The following is an 18,165-nucleotide window of genomic DNA, read 5'->3' as shown; positions in this document are numbered from 1 at the left end:
CGAAAAAGACATTTTGCCGAAGCTTTTCACCTTGCATTCAACAGGACAAGCGCAAGAATACCAATGTCAGAGGAAGCAACAATTTTATACTGTACGAGAAGAGGGTACTGATTGGTTAGCAATTGGACTGTGATTGGTAGAGGCATTGCCATGGAGAATGCACCAATTAAAGGTGACAGTTAACTGCTAAGCATTGTTCAAAATTTAAACCAGGCAGCTTGACTCTGATTGGTCAAGCCATTGCCCTCTACCAATCAGAGTCCACCTACCAAACAATCAGCACTCTCTTATCATACAATATAAAGTTGTTGCTTCCCCTGACATTGGTATTCTTGCCATTGTCCTGATGAGTACAAGATGAAAAGGGTTTTGACAAAAATGTCTTTTCTCAGCAATACTCAAGAAAGGATATAATTGCATTAGAAACAGTTCAGAGAAGGTTTGCTCGAGTGATTCCTGGGTGGACGGGATTATTTTAGGAGGAAAGGTTGAGCAGGTTGGGCCTATACCCTTTGGCGTTTAGTAGAATGAGAGGTGATCTTATTGAAACATAAAAGATCCTGAGGGGATTTGATAGGGTGGACGCTGAGAGGATCACAGAATCACACAGTGCAGAAGAGGCCCTTCGGCCCATCGAGTCTGCACTGACACGTGAGAAACACCTGACCTACCTACCTAATCCCATTGACCAGCACTTGGTCCCATCGCCTTGAATGTTATGACGTGCCAAGTGCTCATCCAGGTACTTTTTAAAGGATGTGAGGCAACCCACCTCCACCACCCTCCCAGGCAGCGCATTCCAGACCGTTTTACCCTCTGGGTAAAAACGTTTTTCCTCACATCCCCCCCACCTTGAACTTATGTCCCCTCGTGACTGACCCTTCAACTAAGGGGAAAAGCTGCTCCCTATCCACCCTGTCCATGCCCCTCATAATCTTGTACACCTCGATCAGGTCGCCCCTCAGTCTTCTCTGCTCCAACGAAAACAACCCAAGTCTATCCAACCTCTCTTCATAACTTAAATGTTTCATCCCAGGCAACATCCTGGTGAATCTCCCCTGCACCCCCTCCAGTGCAATCACATCCTTCCTATAATAGTCTCTCCCATAAAGATGTTTCCCCTTATGGGAGAGACTAGAACTAGGGGACACAGTTTAAAAATAAGGGGGTCTCCCATTTAAGACAGAGATGCGGAGAAATTTTTTTCTCTCAGAGGGTCGTTAGACTGTGGAATTCTCTTCCCCAGGAAGCAGTGGAGGCTGGGTCATTGAATATTTTTAAAGCTGACTCCCTTGTCAGTCAAGAATCTAAGGGTATAGTGGGTGGGCAGGAAAGTCTAGTTGAGGCCACAATCAGATCAGCCATGGCAGAGCAGGCTCGAGGTGCTGAATTACCTACCCCCTGCTCCTAATCTGTACGTTCATATGTACACTGCCCCAAGCAGTATCCGGGAAATTAACCTAAAACTCCCAGAGACTCCAGGAACAATTCTGGACAGTCGGTAAGCCCATCCTTACTGGAACACATTTTCTTTGTGAGATTAGATTTGTGGTGTCACAGCATCCCATCCCCCTACATAATCGACAGGAAGAGTTACTGACACAGCTCGTTGGCACCAGAAGGGACCAAACCATCAGTTAATGAAGACTGTCACACACCCACACACACACACACACACAAACACAGACCTAGCAAAAGCAGAACTGCCGGCCAGCATTTTATCAGCAGTTGCTTGGCATTGCCGATCAATTCTAATGAACTTAAAACACTCACTCACTTTTAGAAAATTCTAGCTATCGACCAGCTGTGGTGCAGCAATGGCTAGAAGAGCAGACTTATAAAAACAGCAGGCCTTAAACGAGGTGATGGCTGTCAGTACTTAAAGGGGTGGCGTGATCCAAATGGAAGTCTCTCGGGCCAGTTTGCTTCTTAGAAGAGCATCTCTATTGACATCTGTGCTGGGGTCGAGCGAAAGGGCAATTAGCCTCAACCTCACCATTGAGAAAGGGCAGACAGTGAAAGGACAACAGAGCCAGAAGGTTGGGGATAATCAAGATTGACTTGTTACAATCCTGAGTGCGCTGCCTAAAAAGGTAGCGGAAGCAGATTCAGGAGTAACTTTCAAAAGGGAATCGGATAAACAATCGCACAGGGGAAATTTCCGGGGTGATGAGAAAGCAGGGGGAGTGAAACTAATTTGCCGGCTCTTTCAAAGAGCCAGTACAAGCACGATGGGCCGAATGGCCTCCATTTGTGCTGCAAGATTCTAGGATCGCTATAATGAGATGCTCTCAAGAGAGAGATCATGTCCTGTAGGAAGGCCTTATCCACTCTCATGGCTTATCTTACATTTGAAAAGGTCCACAGGGTGGGAGACACAACACACTGAATCTCTAACACTGTAGAAGCCAGTTTAAAAAGGAAAGATTAATTTCAGCATTCAGCAAAACAAATCTCTTCCCATTCTGGTTGAGAATCTGGTGTGAGTTAACCAGGATCATTGCTCGATGTGCTCCCACCACAAATGAACAGCTCAGGCCACATCGAGACAGACAGGGAGAGAGGCTGACACATCACAAGAAATGACGAGTAGATTAAATATGCTCCCATACACCAATTAAATGTAGAAATAGTAGAAATAACCCATCTCCCTAAAAAAGATTTCCTAAGCCACATCGCTGGATTCAGCCTGAGTCCTGCCGAAGTAGCACGGATCATTCCCCGAATCTGCCCTATTTACAACAACTTGCATCTTTAATTTAGGAAATCATCCCAAAACACATGAAAGGAGCATTAGCAAACAGAAATTTGAAAGGTACCGCACCAGATAAAGAGATTTCAGGGCAGCAGACCAAAACGTTGGTCATCGTTGTAAGTTTTAAGGGAAAATTTAAGAGGAGAAGATAAGGGTGGAGAGGCAGAGAGGGTTTAGGGAGGGAATTCCAGAGTTTAGGGCCCAGGCGACTGAAGGCACGGCCACCAATGCCAAAGCAAAGAAAATCAAGGACAGGCAAGAGCCGGAATCGGAGGAACGCAGAGACTTCAGGGGTTGTGGGGCTGGAAAGGGTCACAGGGAGGCCATTGAGGGGGGTCAAACACGTGGACAAGAATTTTGACATCAAGGCTTTAATGGAACAGGAACCAATGTGGTTGCACAGGGGTGATGGATAAATGGGACTTGTTAGGATAGGGGCAGAGTTTTTGATGAGCTCAAGTTCAGGGAGGCTTGAAAGTGAGAGATCGACCAGGATTTCTAAGAGATGCGTGTCAATAGCCTGATGAGGGCTCACCTGCTTCTACAGCACAGCGTTGGACTTCAAGAAGGATGGGGCTTCACTAGTTTATTGGATTGCCAACTCTCCTGGATTGTCCTGGTGTCTCCAGAAATTAAAAGTTAATCTCTAGGGCACTGTCACAGGCAAACCCAGAGCGGATCACCGCGGGGACCTTATTGTGGAATTATTGTTTTTGATTTTCTTTGAAAATTTATTTTTATTGGTTCTGAAAGGTGGGAAATGAGGCTGTTTGACTGGATGGTGTGGTTAAGAGTTGGAGATTACATCATAATAAACCCAACCAGAGTTGGAATCCTCCTACGCTGGCTATAAAGTGGGAGGGAGAGGAGCACAGATGTGGCATTAAGCAACCTCTCACACAGGCACTTACTTAGGTTCTCAGACTCCCTAATTTTAAAGGCATCCACTTCTTTTCCAGACCCAAGTCAAGCAAGAAAGCTGCCACCAAATCTTTTAAAAATTCCCTACTGGAGTAACTTAGGAGGGACTCAACCTCTAATTCAACCTTCCTATTGGGAAGTTCAATGCTTACACGTAGCAAGGTGTAAAGGATCAGCGAGCAATAATTAAGAGAAACTGCAAGTGGAAGACACACATCCCACAAGGCTGAGTATATTGGGCTCAGAGCCCTCCCACCGAATATGGCTGAAGCCCGATTAAAGCTCATTGCATTTGGGAACAATAGTCGAATAGTTTTAAAATAATGCTCCTTGTTCACCGGAGTTTAGAAGAACGAGAGGCAATTTCATTGAAACCTACAAAATTCCGAAGGGGCTTGTGTTACGAAACTACCACATTTTTCATAATATTAGTGCGGGGTATTGTAAAGCAGGCTTATATTTGTGCGTGTGTGGATGGTTCTGTCTGGGTGGCTGATTTAATTGGATTAGAGTCGGACAGACTGCAAGGTTGAAATGATCAAAAGAGTTAGGTGTAAAAAGTTAGGTATATTTGAAAGGCTAATGAGTGAGCTAGGGTAAAGTCAGTAGATAGGGTGTGAATGAAATTTGCATATTAAGGTAAGTGGAGAGGTGTTTGGTTTTCAAAGAAACATGATAAAGTTTTACAACTGACAGGATAAACAGGGCAAGGTTATTACATTTATTTTTCCCAAAAGGAAAAGTCCATATTGACAACATGAAAGCTTTGTATAGTATGAGAAAAGTGAATTCCAACAACATATGGAAACAATAGGATTTACAGATTAAAGAGGAAGGAATATATTTAAAGAAGGATGGAAGGTTGTATTTGGAGTGGCCGTGTAAGATCTAAAAGATACACTGTGTGAAACAGACTCGGGGAAACAGCCTCTAGCCACTGTGTAGAATTCTGCTGTTCCAGTAACCAAAGGTGTGTTAAAAAGCCTTTGGAATTACACTGTCAAGTGGGTGCTGTGGTAAACTTGCTGGATTACCTCCCTAAATTTAAAATCTATTTTGGACTGTTGCCTTAAAGGGTGTTTGTAGTTGTGAGTCAGGTTAATTAGGAATTTTGGGATGTGTTATAATACTAAGTAATGGGTAACTGTAATCTTGTGTATGTGTTTTAATTCTTTTCTTTTGCTAATAAACGTTTTAATTTAATTTTTAAATTCTCTAAATGGTGTTAGTGGACTCATAACAAAAACAGAATTACCTGGAAAAACTCAGCAGGTCTGGCAGCATCGGCGGAGAAGAAAAGAGTTGACGTTTAGTGGACTCATTACTTCTGAATTCAATGCGCAAACATTCTCGTAATAAATACAAATTTCAAAACCATTGTGATGGTGTGGCCAAATTTCCCTTGTGAATTTGGTCAGCCTGGCAAATTCCACCTGAGAGATTGTTTCCACGGGTCAGGGAATCCAAAACATCGTGGCACAATCCCAGGATAAGGAGCCGATCATTTAGGACTGAGGCGAGGAGAAATTACTTCACTCAAAAGGATTGTGAATTTTTGGCATTCTCTACCTCAGAGGGTTGTGGATGCTCCATCACTGAATACACTTAAGGGTGGGGTAGACAGATATCTGGTCTCTCAGGGAATCAAGGGATATGGGGTGGGAAAGTGCAGTTGATCAGCCATGATCGTATTGAATGGTGGAGCAGGCTCGACAGGCCGTGCGGTCTACTCTGCTATTTCTTATGCCCCACTTTATTCTTCGCAGTAAATGAATTTTCTGAAATTGAGCCTGTTTTTGTCCAGAGTTCTGTTAAACAGAGACTTGACCACCCTTTAGGAACAGCATGATATTATGGTATCCACTGAAGCTTAATGATTTTGTAAGGACATATGACATGACTCTACACAATGGGGCATTTTTATAACTGTGCCAACTCTTGGCATCCAAAAGAAAGACTTTCGTGAGCTCAGGTCTGGGGGGTGGGGGGTGGTCTCAAAGCACTTTACAGCCAATTAAGTACTTTTATTTGAAGTGTAGTCACTATCTTAATGTAGGGAAAAGTAACAGTTGCTTTGCTCACTCACCGAGTGCTCCACTGAGTATGGCTGACGCCTGATTACTCAAGGCTATAAAATTCACTGCATTTGGTAACAATAATCAAATAGTTTTAAGATAATGCTCCTCATTAAAAGCTGCATTCAAATTGCAGAATGGCATCTTTGCTTCTGACTCAGTAACAAAACACCTGAGGCAGCTGACTTAGCTGGTAGCACTCTCTCCTCGGAATCACAAGCTTCTGGGTTCACAAGAACTTGACGACAGAAATCTTGACTTGACACTCCAACGCAGTACTGAGGGAGTGTAGGAGGTGGCATCTGAAGCTGAGGCCCTGTCTGCTCTCTAATGTGCACGTAAAAGACCTGGTGGCACTGTTTCAAAGAAGGGCAGGGGAGTTATATCTGATGTCCTAGCCAATATTTATCCCTCAATCAACATCACATAAAACAGATTACCTGGTCATTATCACATTGCTGTTTGGGGAGCTTGCTGTGCGCAAATTGGTTGCCAAGTTTTCCACAACAGTGACCAGACTTCAGAAAGCACTTCATTGGCTGTAAAGTGCTTTGAGACATCCAGTGGTGGTAAAAAGTGCCTCAAGTCTTCCTTTTTAACTCAAGACGTTTTGAATTTATTCAGCCCTTGGTTGGTTCAACTGCATGAAGAATCTTTCACCATCAAATCAACAAACAGGTACAATAAGGTTTAGAAAGGTCAGGGTCAAGTCTGCAGCTGTTTATTGACAACCTATCTCCTTGTTTTAAGGACTTCATTTCCTATGGAGAGAGAGATTAAAAGGGAATCTCTCATGTAATAAATGCACTTGGGGAGATATTTTAGAATAAAACTCCTAGTTAAGTGGCATCTTTCGCACATTAAAAGTCCCCAAAGCGTGTTAACAAAATTTGACAGAGCCACACAAGGTGATACTGGGACATGTGACCCAAACCTTGGTCAAAGAGGCAGATCTTAAGGACCATCTTTAAGAAGAGAGAAGCGGCGAGGTTTAAAGTGGGAACAATGGAAGTACATTTAAAAATAATGGAAATAGGTTGTTTTTTTCCAATAATTTATATAGATTTTTCTTTTCCCACCTATTTCCATTATTTTTAAATGTATTTCCATCCATTGTTTTATCTCTACCTTTTAGCCTTTTTCAATTCCTTCACCCCACCCCATCCCCACTAGGGCTATCTGTACCTTGCTCGTCCTGCTTTCTATCCTTAATTAGCACATTCCTTAGATAATATCACCACCTTCAACACCTCTTTGTCCTTTTGTCTGTGACATCTTTTGGTTATCTCCACCTATCACTGGCCCTCTATCCAGCTCTACTTGTCCCACCCTCCCTTAAACAAGCTTATATTTCACCCCTTTTCTATCTTTCCTTAGTTCTGTTGAAGAGTCATGCGGACTCGAAACGTTAACTGTGTTCCTCTCCGCAGATGCTGTCAGACCTGCTGGGGTGTTTTCCTTAGTGCTCAACTCTTCATTTTTAATGTTCGAATTCTTCAGCTCCCCGAGGTGGCTCTGTGCCTGCAGGGAGCTCTCTGTCAGCACACCCCCCCCCGTACGCGCACACTTCAGCGCTCGCCCTCCTCCCACACCAACCCTGGCAGCGCTGAGACTCTGAGCGCGCCTTTCACATCGGCTGGCCGATATTTGGCCAGCCAGTGTGAAATCACGGTCGAGGTCCGATCGCAGGCGGAGGACCGTTGCTCAGCTGCTCCCGGGCCCACCTGCGTGCCTGCCACGGGGAAAATCCTCCCCCAGGTCATTATAGAGCATTGTAACAATCCTTCTCTCCATATTGAACTGAACGCATGGAGCATGTGTCTTGGTTTATGTTGGTCCCAAGGAGATGGTTTAGTGTAAGAACATAAGAAATAGGAACCATTCAGCCCCTCAAGCCTGTTCCATCATCGGTCATCTACCTCAGTTCCACTTTCCAACCATATCACTTGATTTGCTTATTGGAGAGAAGCCTGTTGACCTCAGTCTTGAATATATTCAATAACTGAGCATCCTCTGGCATAGAGAATCCCTAAAATTCACGTGAAGAAATTTCTCATCTCAGTGGTAAATTCTGACCCTTTATCCCCAAGACTATGACTCCTGGTTCTGGGTTCTCCTTTCAGGGAAACAGTTCCTCAGTATTTACCCTCATTGCAATGAGATCACCACTATAAAGGCTTCCTCCACAGATGCTGCCAGACCTGTTGAATGTTTCCAGCATTTTCTTCGTGTCAGATTTCCAGAATCTGCAGTATTTTGCTTTTGTAGTTTAAGGCTTCACAAATTCATCCCTCAATTTTATTCTGAGCAGTACTTCCCGCTACACCACCCCCCACCCCCCCCACCCCACTCCCACCCCACAACCCCAGGGAACCCAATGGCAGTCCAGGCTCCTCCATTGTGATAGGGTCAAGGGCGGTGTCCTCAACCTTGCCCCACGAGACAAGGTTATGAAGCACAGATGTCGCCTCAATAAAACCCATCGGGTTGACTTGGCACCCGGAGCGGCCTAGTCGACACAAATAGACCCTTGGGGTTCCCATCCAATCCGGAGGCACCTCTTAAGATTTACTAAGTGCCTCCCCCGGTGGCTCAATTGATAATTGCATCATTCGGTACAGATTCACACAGACCTGGAAAGGACCCTGTTTCACTCCTTACTTTGTGCCGAGTTGGCTTACGCCAGTCAGGGCTGATGACACGGAGCTCCATTTAGCTTGGCTATCCCCAGGCTAGGGAGTGGGTCCAGATTCCTGCCCCCTGCCACCTATCCCGTTTTCTCTATGAGGTTAAAAAAAACTGTGTTGCTGCCTTTAAAACACAATAGGTCTAATTTATTGGCAAAATTTAGAAGCAAAACACTTCAGAGCCACTTTATAGTAGTACAATTTACTCGTGGCATAAGATTAGCGTGCAGGTACATAGTAAATTACATGCAATTGACACACCATTTCAAACGGTTGGACACATGAGATGTGGAGGGAGGGAGGGAGGGAGGGAGGGAGGGAGGGAGGGAGGGAAGGGGATCCAATCTCAGGTCAACTCCTCTGGGGAGCTGCATTGCATTTACTTATAGGAAGGGGGCCAGTGTAGAGGGGAGAAAAATATTGAAGGATAACAATGTGCAAATGTTCTCTGCCTTTAATCCACTTTACATACTATTCAAATCCAGGATTGCTGCTCTCACCTCCACACCCAGGCTCGGGGAGGTGGGGGTAGCAGGCTCCCCTCAGAGTCAGAAGTTTTAGTTCCCACTCGAGGGCCGAACACAAAATCCAGGCTGACGCTCCTAGTGCAGGACTGAAGAAGCACTGCGGTGTCAGAGGAGAGAGAGAGAGAGAGATTTGCATTTCTATAGCACATATCATGACCGCCGGATATCTCCAAGTGCTTTACAGCTTGAAAAATAATTGGCGGTAATGTGGAAAACACGGCAGCTAATTTGCACACAGCAAACTCCCAGAGACAGCAACATGCTAATGGACAGATAACCCATTTTTTTTTTTTTTGGAGACGCTGACTGAGGAATAAATATTGGTCAGGACACCAGGGATAACTGCCCCTGCACTTCTTCGCAGCAGTGCCATGGGACCACTTGCAATCCACCTGAGAGGCCCTGGTTTAATAATCACATCAGAAAGATGTGCCTCAAACAATACAGCGCTCCCCCAGTGCTGCACTGGACCATCAGCCTTGATTTCTGTGCTCAAGCCCTGGAGTGGAACTCGAATCGGGAACCTGGTTTTTCCAGAGGTGAGTACACTACCAGCTGAGCCTCAGCTCTCTATCCAAATGAGACTTTAAACCAAGATAAAGTCCTCCCTGCCATGGTCTTAAAAGATCACACGTCAGTACTGTGAAGAAGAGCAGGAGAGATCTCCCTGGCTCTCTGGCCGATATTTATCCCTCAGCCGACATCACCAACAAAATCTGGTCATCGTCGTTTGTGGGATCATGCTGTGTGCCAATTGGCTGCCATGTTTCTGTAGATTTCTAACAGTGACCACGCCTCAAGAAGCACTTTTTGATGTCCGAAAGTTGTGAAAGGCACATTAGAAACACAAGATTTTCCTTATTCTCCTTCCTTCCCTCACCGTGCTCTGCTCTGCTCAGCAGCTCAGCCCCTCTCAGTGAGCTTTCCCTAACACTACCTTTACCAGACTGACAGTCTGGCATTCCTGCGGCACACGACAGGGCTTAAAGGTTTGGTGGGGGTGAGGAGCCAGTTCAGAGCAGCAGAAAAGGTAAAGAAACCACACCCAATAATTACCACCATGGTAGCTCATCAATTATCCATTGATGAGAGAGTAAAGAGCCCAATGCATGACACGGTGCTTTCAATGGAGCAAAGTTCCCAAGGCAAAGGGACAAGAGAGTAGGAGTTAGTTAATTGAGTGTTGAAAGGCAGGAGGGAGGCTTGAAGATCCCAATCCTGGAGGGTGGAACCAGATGGAGCAAGATAGTGGGGGAGGGATGCACAATAGGCCCAGCGTCCAAGGGCAGACTGAGAGCTGACATACAGGAACACGGGAGGTGGGGAAAGGGTGGGGGCGAGGGTGGGGGTGGGGGCGAGGGTGGGGGCGAGGGCGAGGGTCCCCCTCACTTCGCCCCCAATCCTTCCTGCCCCCTCCCTCTCCCTGCTTCTATCCTCCGGCTCTTTGTCTCCCTCCCCCCTCCATCCTCCTGTCCCCTCTCTGCCTCCCTCTCAAATAGTCAGGAACCCCGTGCCGCACCTCCCCCCCAGCTCCCCGTCTCCCCCACACAACTCCCCCTCCCCCCAGCCCCCCCGTCTCCCCCATCCTCCCCCTCTCCCTCTGTCTCCCCCTCTCTCCCCCCCAGCTCCCCGTCTCCCCCACACAACTCCCCCTCCCCCCAGCCCCCCCGTCTCCCCCATCCTCCCCCTCTCCCTCTGTCTCCCCCTCTCTCCCCCCCAACTCCCCCCCCCATCTCCCCACCTCGTCTCCCCCCATCTCCCCCACCGTCTTCCCCTCCCGTCTCACCCTCACCCCCTCTTCCCCCTCTCCCTCTGTCTCCCCCCCCTCGTCTCACCCTCACCCCCCCCAGTCTCCCCCTCGTCTCCCCCCCTCTCCCCCCCGTCTCCCCCCGTCTCCCCCCTCACCCGCCCGTCTCCCCCCGTCTCCCCCCGTCTCCCCCCCTCACCCCCTCTCACCCCCCAGTCTCCCTCTCTCACCCCCCCCAGTCTCCCTCTCTCACCCCCCCCAGTCTCCCTCTCTCACCCCCCCCAGTCTCCCTCTCTCACCCCCCCCAGTCTCCCTCTCTCACCCCCCCCAGTCTCCCTCTCTCACCCCCCCCAGTCTCCCTCTCTCACCCCCCCCAGTCTCCCTCTCTCACCCCCCCAGTCTCCCCCTCTCACCCCCCCCCAGTCTCCCCCTCTCACCCACCCCAGTCTCCCCCTCTCACCCACCCCAGTCTCCCCCTCTCACCCACCCCAGTCTCCCCCTCTCACCCACCCCAGTCTCCCCCTCTCACCCACCCCAGTCTCCCCCTCTCACCCCCCCCGTCTCCCCCTCTCACCCCCCCGTCTCCCCCACTCTCCCCCTCTCTCCCCCTCTCACCCCCCCGTCTCCCCCACTCTCCCCCTCTCTCCCCCTCTCACCCTCACCCCCCCAGTCTCCCCCACTCTCCCCCCCCAGTCTCCTCCACCCCCCCAGTCTCCCCCCCACCCTGCCTCCTTATCCTTCCTACCCCCTACCTCTCACCCTGCTTCATTACTCCCCCTCCCTCCCTCCCTCCCTCCTGCCCCCCTCTCTCAGTCCCTTCCCCAGTCCTCACTATTCGGGTATCACCCAGCCCCCGGTGAGGGGGGGGTCCATGCTGCTTCTTGACACACACACACTGACCAGTTTACTACCAATTTCCCGACGTCCAGATGCTTTTATTTTGAGAACATCTTAATTTTAAACTCTGGGTTTTAGAAACGAGTGTCAAAAAAAAAACCAAACTCCCCCAGTTTGACCATGTGTTCGTGTCCCCTCCCGGGATGGAGACAGAAGCTGGGGAGAGCCCCCAGTCTGCTTCTCAGAGGGGTGAAACAGTGCATTTTATTCTTAAATAAACACTGGGGCTTCTCCTGCTGCATTAAAGACAAAGGTGTGACTTCTGCTCAGTCTAACAGCTGCTCAGCACAGCGCTGTCGCTTTTTTTTATTTTTAAAAAACACCACCCTGAAATATTTTAGCTTTGGAAAACCAACAGCCCCGAAGGAGGGTTCCCCCCAAAACCAGTCAGGCAGCTCAGAAAAGCATCTCTCAGATTAAAAGGTACGAAATGTTAAAAGGACTGGACAAGAGTTAAATGAAACTAAGCCACTTGTATAAACGCAGCATTCACACGCCCCAAGATGGATATTGTAGGACAAGAAAATAGATTAAGCCAAAAAAAAATTGAAACTTTTGGGTATTTCCAAAGTATTGCGTCTTGTGATATTGCATCGAGCAGAAACACATCTTAATTTGCATCGAGTCTTAACCTGTTAAACATTTTGCCATCCTCCAATCCTCTTGCCAAATGCTGTAATTTAGCTTAAAAAGAAATAATTTTTCTGCATTAAAATTGTTCCCACTGTTTGCAGGAGGTAGCCCAACTTTTATAAAGGAGGTTGTTACAGACTTAAAGGGCCCCAGTGCTATTAAACTCGGAGTTATCTTACCTCTCTCTCTCTGCTCTGCTCACTGTAAACTGGTAAATTGTTGTGTGTCTCTGTCTGTTCTCCTCTCCAACCCGGATCTACACACAGAGGGAAGGTGTGACTGACTTAAGAGCAGACCTCAGCAATCAACTCCCCACATCATCCACCCAAATAAAAAAAAAATCACACACACACACACACACACACCAGACCAATCGATGAAGGAACACAGGGTTTCACCACTGGAAGGTGGGAGAGAGCATTTCCTGACCAAATGGGATCAGAAATGTCTGCCTGGCTTCAACCCCTTTCAGCTTTGGAATCCCCACCCACCCCTCACCTCGTTATAAGACAGTCCTGAAAACTCACCTGGCTTTTTTGGGGGGGGGTCACCACTCCTCAACCTGTGGCTCGGTGTCAAACGCTAAGGCACCCGTGAGAAACAAAAAACCCTTGTCCAAGGCGCTACATAAATGCAAGTAGGCGTTATACAGCTGTTGTTATACAGGTTTCTTGTGAAACTTGGTCCAGTAACTCCCCTCGGTGATGCCATGTCTACTCTCACCATTGAAACAAATAGACATCCTTAGTGAAAATGAATAGGGAGAAATACCTATTTCTCTCTCTGCAGTTTTAAGGGGAGCCTCTCTCCCCCCCGGGCTGGGTTGGGATCTTGCCTAGTTCTGCAGGCACTTGGGAAAGGTTACCTGGGGACCAGGCGTAAGGTAAGGTAAGGTAAGCTATTTGCAATGGAAAGCAGACCTCAGCACTGTGCAGAAAGGACATCATTTCTGCTCAGGTCCAGGGAGTGTCTCTGCAAGGCTCCTCCCTCTGGTTGCATTGCAGAGCTACAAGGGAGGGTGCCAACGCCCAGCTGATGTTAAAGATGATTTTTACAAAGTTTTTTTTCCACTGTCCTTTCATCACCGTCAGTCAGAGCACGCTGGAACTCTTTCTTTGTGTTTGCTCCAGGCTTAAGTTCTCGTGGGGGGGTTTAAGTTCATGTGGATTTTCCCATGTCACACTCCCAAACAAGGTGGCCTGTTCCCTCTGAATCTTATCAGGGACTCTGCCCCAATGGAGACGTGGACCGGCTCCCACACTGGGTCCATCACTTAGAGTCCCGAGGAACAGTCATCTCTCTTCCTCTCTCTCCTCTCTGGCCCCTCAGGAACAGCAGCAGCATTCAAAAGTTGAACTCAGTAGGCATACCAGCAGCAGGAACACCTCCTCTCTCCTCTGCATCCAGCTCCAAACTGAGCAACAACGAGCTCAACGAGATCGTTAAGATGTAACTCTTTTCGAGTCAAAACAATAAACTAAATTCGAAATGTCCACCCTGTTTCCCTCGCCACAGATGTGGCCAAACCTAACATCCAAACAAGGGGCGGGAGGAGGCCATTCAGCCCCTCGAGTCTGCTCCGCCATTTAATAAGGTCGTGGCTGGTCTGTTACAGTGACCTGAAATCTACATCCCCCCCCCATCCACTCCCCCCCCCCCCCCCGATAACCTATCACCCCCTTGCTTACCAAGAATCTATCCACCTCCTGCCTTAAAAAATATTCAAAGTCTCTGCTTCCACCAACCCTTAAGGAAGAGAGTTCCAAACACTGCTGAGTTTTTCCAGCATTTTCTGTTTTTATTTCAGGTTTCCAGCACCTGCAGTATTTTGCTTTAATGACATTCATCACCAGGGGTGGGTGAGGTACAGAGGCCCTGACATACAATTCCCCCTCCCTCCTAATGTTAACCTCAGTTCAGCTTGATTTTACATCTTTTGCGCTATCTGGGTTGCCCTCTTTCGGGTGAGATGTTAAACCGATGCCTCGTCTGCCCCCTCGGGCGGACGTATAAAGATCCCATGGCCACTATTTCGAAGAAGTTCATGGGAGTTCTCCCCGCTGTCCGGAGCCAATATTTATCCCTCAGCCAGAAGCCAGTCACTCTCATAGTGAGAATTGGGGAGCTTGCTGTGTGCAAATTGGCTCCTGTGTTTCCTGCATTACAACGCTGACTACAATTTAGAAATATTTTAAGTGTTTTTTTTAGAAGGCCTGAGATCACGAAAGCCCCTTTCTAAATACAAGTTACAAAAAGAAGCAGGCTGTGCACTAGAAAAGGAATAATTTGGGAAAGAGCAGGGGAGTCCAGACTAATTGGATAACTCTCCAAAAGCTGCCACAGGCACAATGGGCTGAATGGCCTCCTACACTATAAAATTCTAAGTTCTGAAGAAGAGTCATATTAGACTTGAAACGTTAACTCTGTTTCCCTCTCCACAGATGCTGCCAGACCTGCTGAGTTATTCCAGCACTTTCCCGCTTTTATCTCAGGTTTCCAACATCCGCAGTATTTTGCTTTTTATAAAATTCCAAGATGGGGTTTAAAAACTCTTTCAAAAACAAGATTTTTTTTCTCTGCAGAAATGGGAAGGATACAATGCCCCTAAACATGACATGTAAGTAAACTATTACCTCCCTGAGTGACTGCTGCTCAGAGTCCCTGCATTGGGTCATCGAAAGTTAATGTGGGAAGGGAGCTGCCCTGTAAGAGCAATGGCACCACCTGCTGTCTGAAATGTGAAATACTGTGCCAACTAGCTGGAGATTGGCCTCTTTTGTCCTGTGCCATTGCTTTAGAGCTGAGAATGACACTGGACTGTGACGACTATACCAACTTCTCACGTACGCCAACAAGGACCAGTTAAACCAAACAGCCTGTTCTTGTGCTGAGAACTCAATGTTGAGCACAGACTGGGTACGGTTGAGGACATGGAAAACAAGAAGTGGGATGGTGTTGTATAGCAAAGTGAGTGTTTAACCCACTCCCTCCCTGGTCTGATCTGGCCAACTGCAATCTGCAAATTACAGGTACCGAGGACACCCACCCGAACCAGTGGGGTCCTCTTTAAATGCCCTGGTTGGGAAGTTAATCCATTTAATAATCGCTCCTGTGAAGTGCCTTTTGGGTGTTAAAGCAGCTTTCAAAATGAAAGTTTTGCTGTTGATGATGTGATTGGGGCCTGATCTGCCATTTTGACCTGAGCTCTGAGTAGACGGCAGATCCCCCCCCATGAGGTGACATTGGCTGAGAACAGGAGCCAGGCCCAGGAAGTTTAAACCCATTTTTTTTCCTTCAACTGTCAATTCACAATAAACATTGAGCTGCATTTTGTTTTTAATTTCCACCCTTGTACTCCTCTTCCCAACCAAAGGTGGTCCAAAAATGGACTCCGCTTGGCTGATACTTGTATCACTCAGAGAATGGCCAATAGATGTTCTCCAGGCCACACAAGGTAACTTTGGGTTTCCTCTTCCCTTCCAGCAAAGCCCTGGATCAGTTTGCCTTCTCTAGCAAACGGGCAGCATCTACCTGCTAACACTTGCCAGCAGACACTCATTGGATGGGTATAGCACAGGAGGCCATTTTTAACATTCATTCACGGGATGTGGGCTTCGCTGGCTGTAGTCAGCATTTATTGCCCGTCCCTAGTTGCCCTTGAGAAGGTGGTGGTGAGCCACCTTCTTGAACCGCTGCAGTCCATGTGGTGTAGGTACACCCACTGTGCTGTTAGGGAGGGAGTTCCAGGATTTTGACCCAGCGACAGTGAAGGAACGGCCGATATATTTCCAAGTCAGGATGGTGAGTGGCTTGGAGGGGAACTTCCAGGTGGTGATGTTCCCATGTATCTGCTGCCCTTGCCCTTCTTGATGGTAGTGGTCGAGGGTTTGGAAGGTGCTGTCTAAGGAGGCTTGATGAGTTCCTGCCCATTCAGCCCATCGAGCCTGTGCTGGCTGTCCGAAAGGGAAATTTAGCTAGTCCCACTCCCTGGCCAATATTTTTTCTCCAAGTGCTTATCCAATTTTTTCTTGAATACCTCGGTTGACGCTACCACACTTGCCAGGCAGTGTATTCCAGATCTAACCACCTGCAGTGTAAAAGTGTTTTTCCTCTCGTCATTGTTGGTTCTTTTCCCAATCATCTTCAATCAGTGTCCCCCAAGTCTGCCAGTGGGAACAATTTGTCTCTGTCTGCTCTGTCTTCATGATTTTGAACCCCTCCATCAAATCTCCTCTCAACTTTCCCTTCTCCAAGGAGAACAGCCTCAGCTTCCCCAATCTATCCACGTAACTGAAAGTCCCTCAATCGTGGAGCCATTCTCACCCTCAGGCACTCGTTCACTCACCCACAGACACCAGGACCGACATTTCATCATCAATTTCAGCGGTTCAAGAAGGCAGCTCACCACCGCCTTCTCAAGGGGAATTAGGGATGGGCAATAAATGCTGGCCCAGCCAGCGACGCCCACATCCCATGAATGAATTAAAAAAACTGGCTTGAAACCCAGAGCCAAAGTCTTCACCTTCAGATTGGAAAGGAAAGCAGACGGACAACAAAGAGATTCAAGGACACAAGCTTTAATGTAAAAAAAAAATACACAGCCTTTCCTTCAGGGCAAACAAAGGTAAAACAATTCAACACTTTACCCAAACCATAGACTCAATGCAATAATTATTCTTTTTATTTTATGCATCAGTTTAGATGACTCTGATGTTACATCTACAGTCCTTCATAAAAGTGTCAGACTGCAGTTTGTATCACACAGTGTACATTCACAGGGCGGGAGTAGAGCAAAGGCTTTCCTGCATAGAAACAGCCCTCAAAAATAAATTGCACCTCGTGCCCACTTGTTAAAGTGACAGAATCATACTCTCACCCTGCAGCGCAGGGCTACGAGCCCTAACTCTACTGTCTGAGACACACACACACCAACACGGATAATCTGGAAAACTCTAATCATCTCCCTCCTTCCCTGAAAGGTTGAAATTTCACAAAGGTTTCACGGCTATCAGTAATTTTAGAAACCATGAAGTCTCTAACGCAAAACAGCTGAATCACCCTTTGGTGGAGAACAGGGAAAAAGTTGGAAGAACACATTTAATAGGATGGTGTAGATAGGAACAGGAGAATCAATCCCATCCCTTCAAATCTTTTTCATTTTCACTGGTTTGGATTTATGCTGCACTTTTAGTGTAGAAATAGTTTCTTTTACCCTTACTGCATGCAACATGGCACCAATCCTTTAAAGCTCAACTTTGACTTTGCTGCTCCACATGTTGTTGCAAAGGACAACTCCTTGGAGACTGAGTAAAGCCTCACCCGCCCCCTTTCATGACTTGGGAATCATTCCACCTGAGAGAGGGCACATTTCAGAGGTGAGGGGGGGAAGGAAGGGCAGAGCGACAGGTCAAAGCGATCCCTGAGAGCAAGACTTTCAGTTTGCAGAGAAAAAAACTGAAGGTTAGCATCTTGCAGTGTGAGACTGCAGCCACCAGGCAGTGCTGTTGCCACACTTTCTGCGGTCGGCGATGAGACACAGGATATGTGCCTCTGTAATCAATGACAGAGTGAACCAGTTCACAGTTCTGACAGTGACATAACAAACAGAACTAAACCGAACCTCAACAACAATCTAATTGAGGCTGCGGGATCTTTTGCAACCACAGTTTAATGCTTCATCTGAACGTGGTGGCACCTCCAACAGCGCTGCACTCCCTCAGTAGTGCACTGGATTTTGCACTCTGGTCTTTTAGAGTGGGGCTTGAAACCACATCCATTCAACTCGGAGGCAGGAGTGCTATCCACTGAGCACATAAGCACCGCCCGACACATCACTCACTCAGAGAGGTGTGCAAGCACAGTGCTCCCAAAATGTGGACGGACGAAGAATAAACCAGCTACGTTTTCTGGTCACCGTCCTCCT

This window comes from Cetorhinus maximus, chromosome 28 (genome assembly GCF_964194155.1).
Source record: "Cetorhinus maximus chromosome 28, sCetMax3.hap1.1, whole genome shotgun sequence".
Classification (NCBI taxonomy): Eukaryota; Metazoa; Chordata; class Chondrichthyes; order Lamniformes; family Cetorhinidae; genus Cetorhinus; species Cetorhinus maximus.
The sequence above is the reverse complement of the archived record's forward strand: the minus strand, read 5'-3'. Positions refer to the sequence as shown.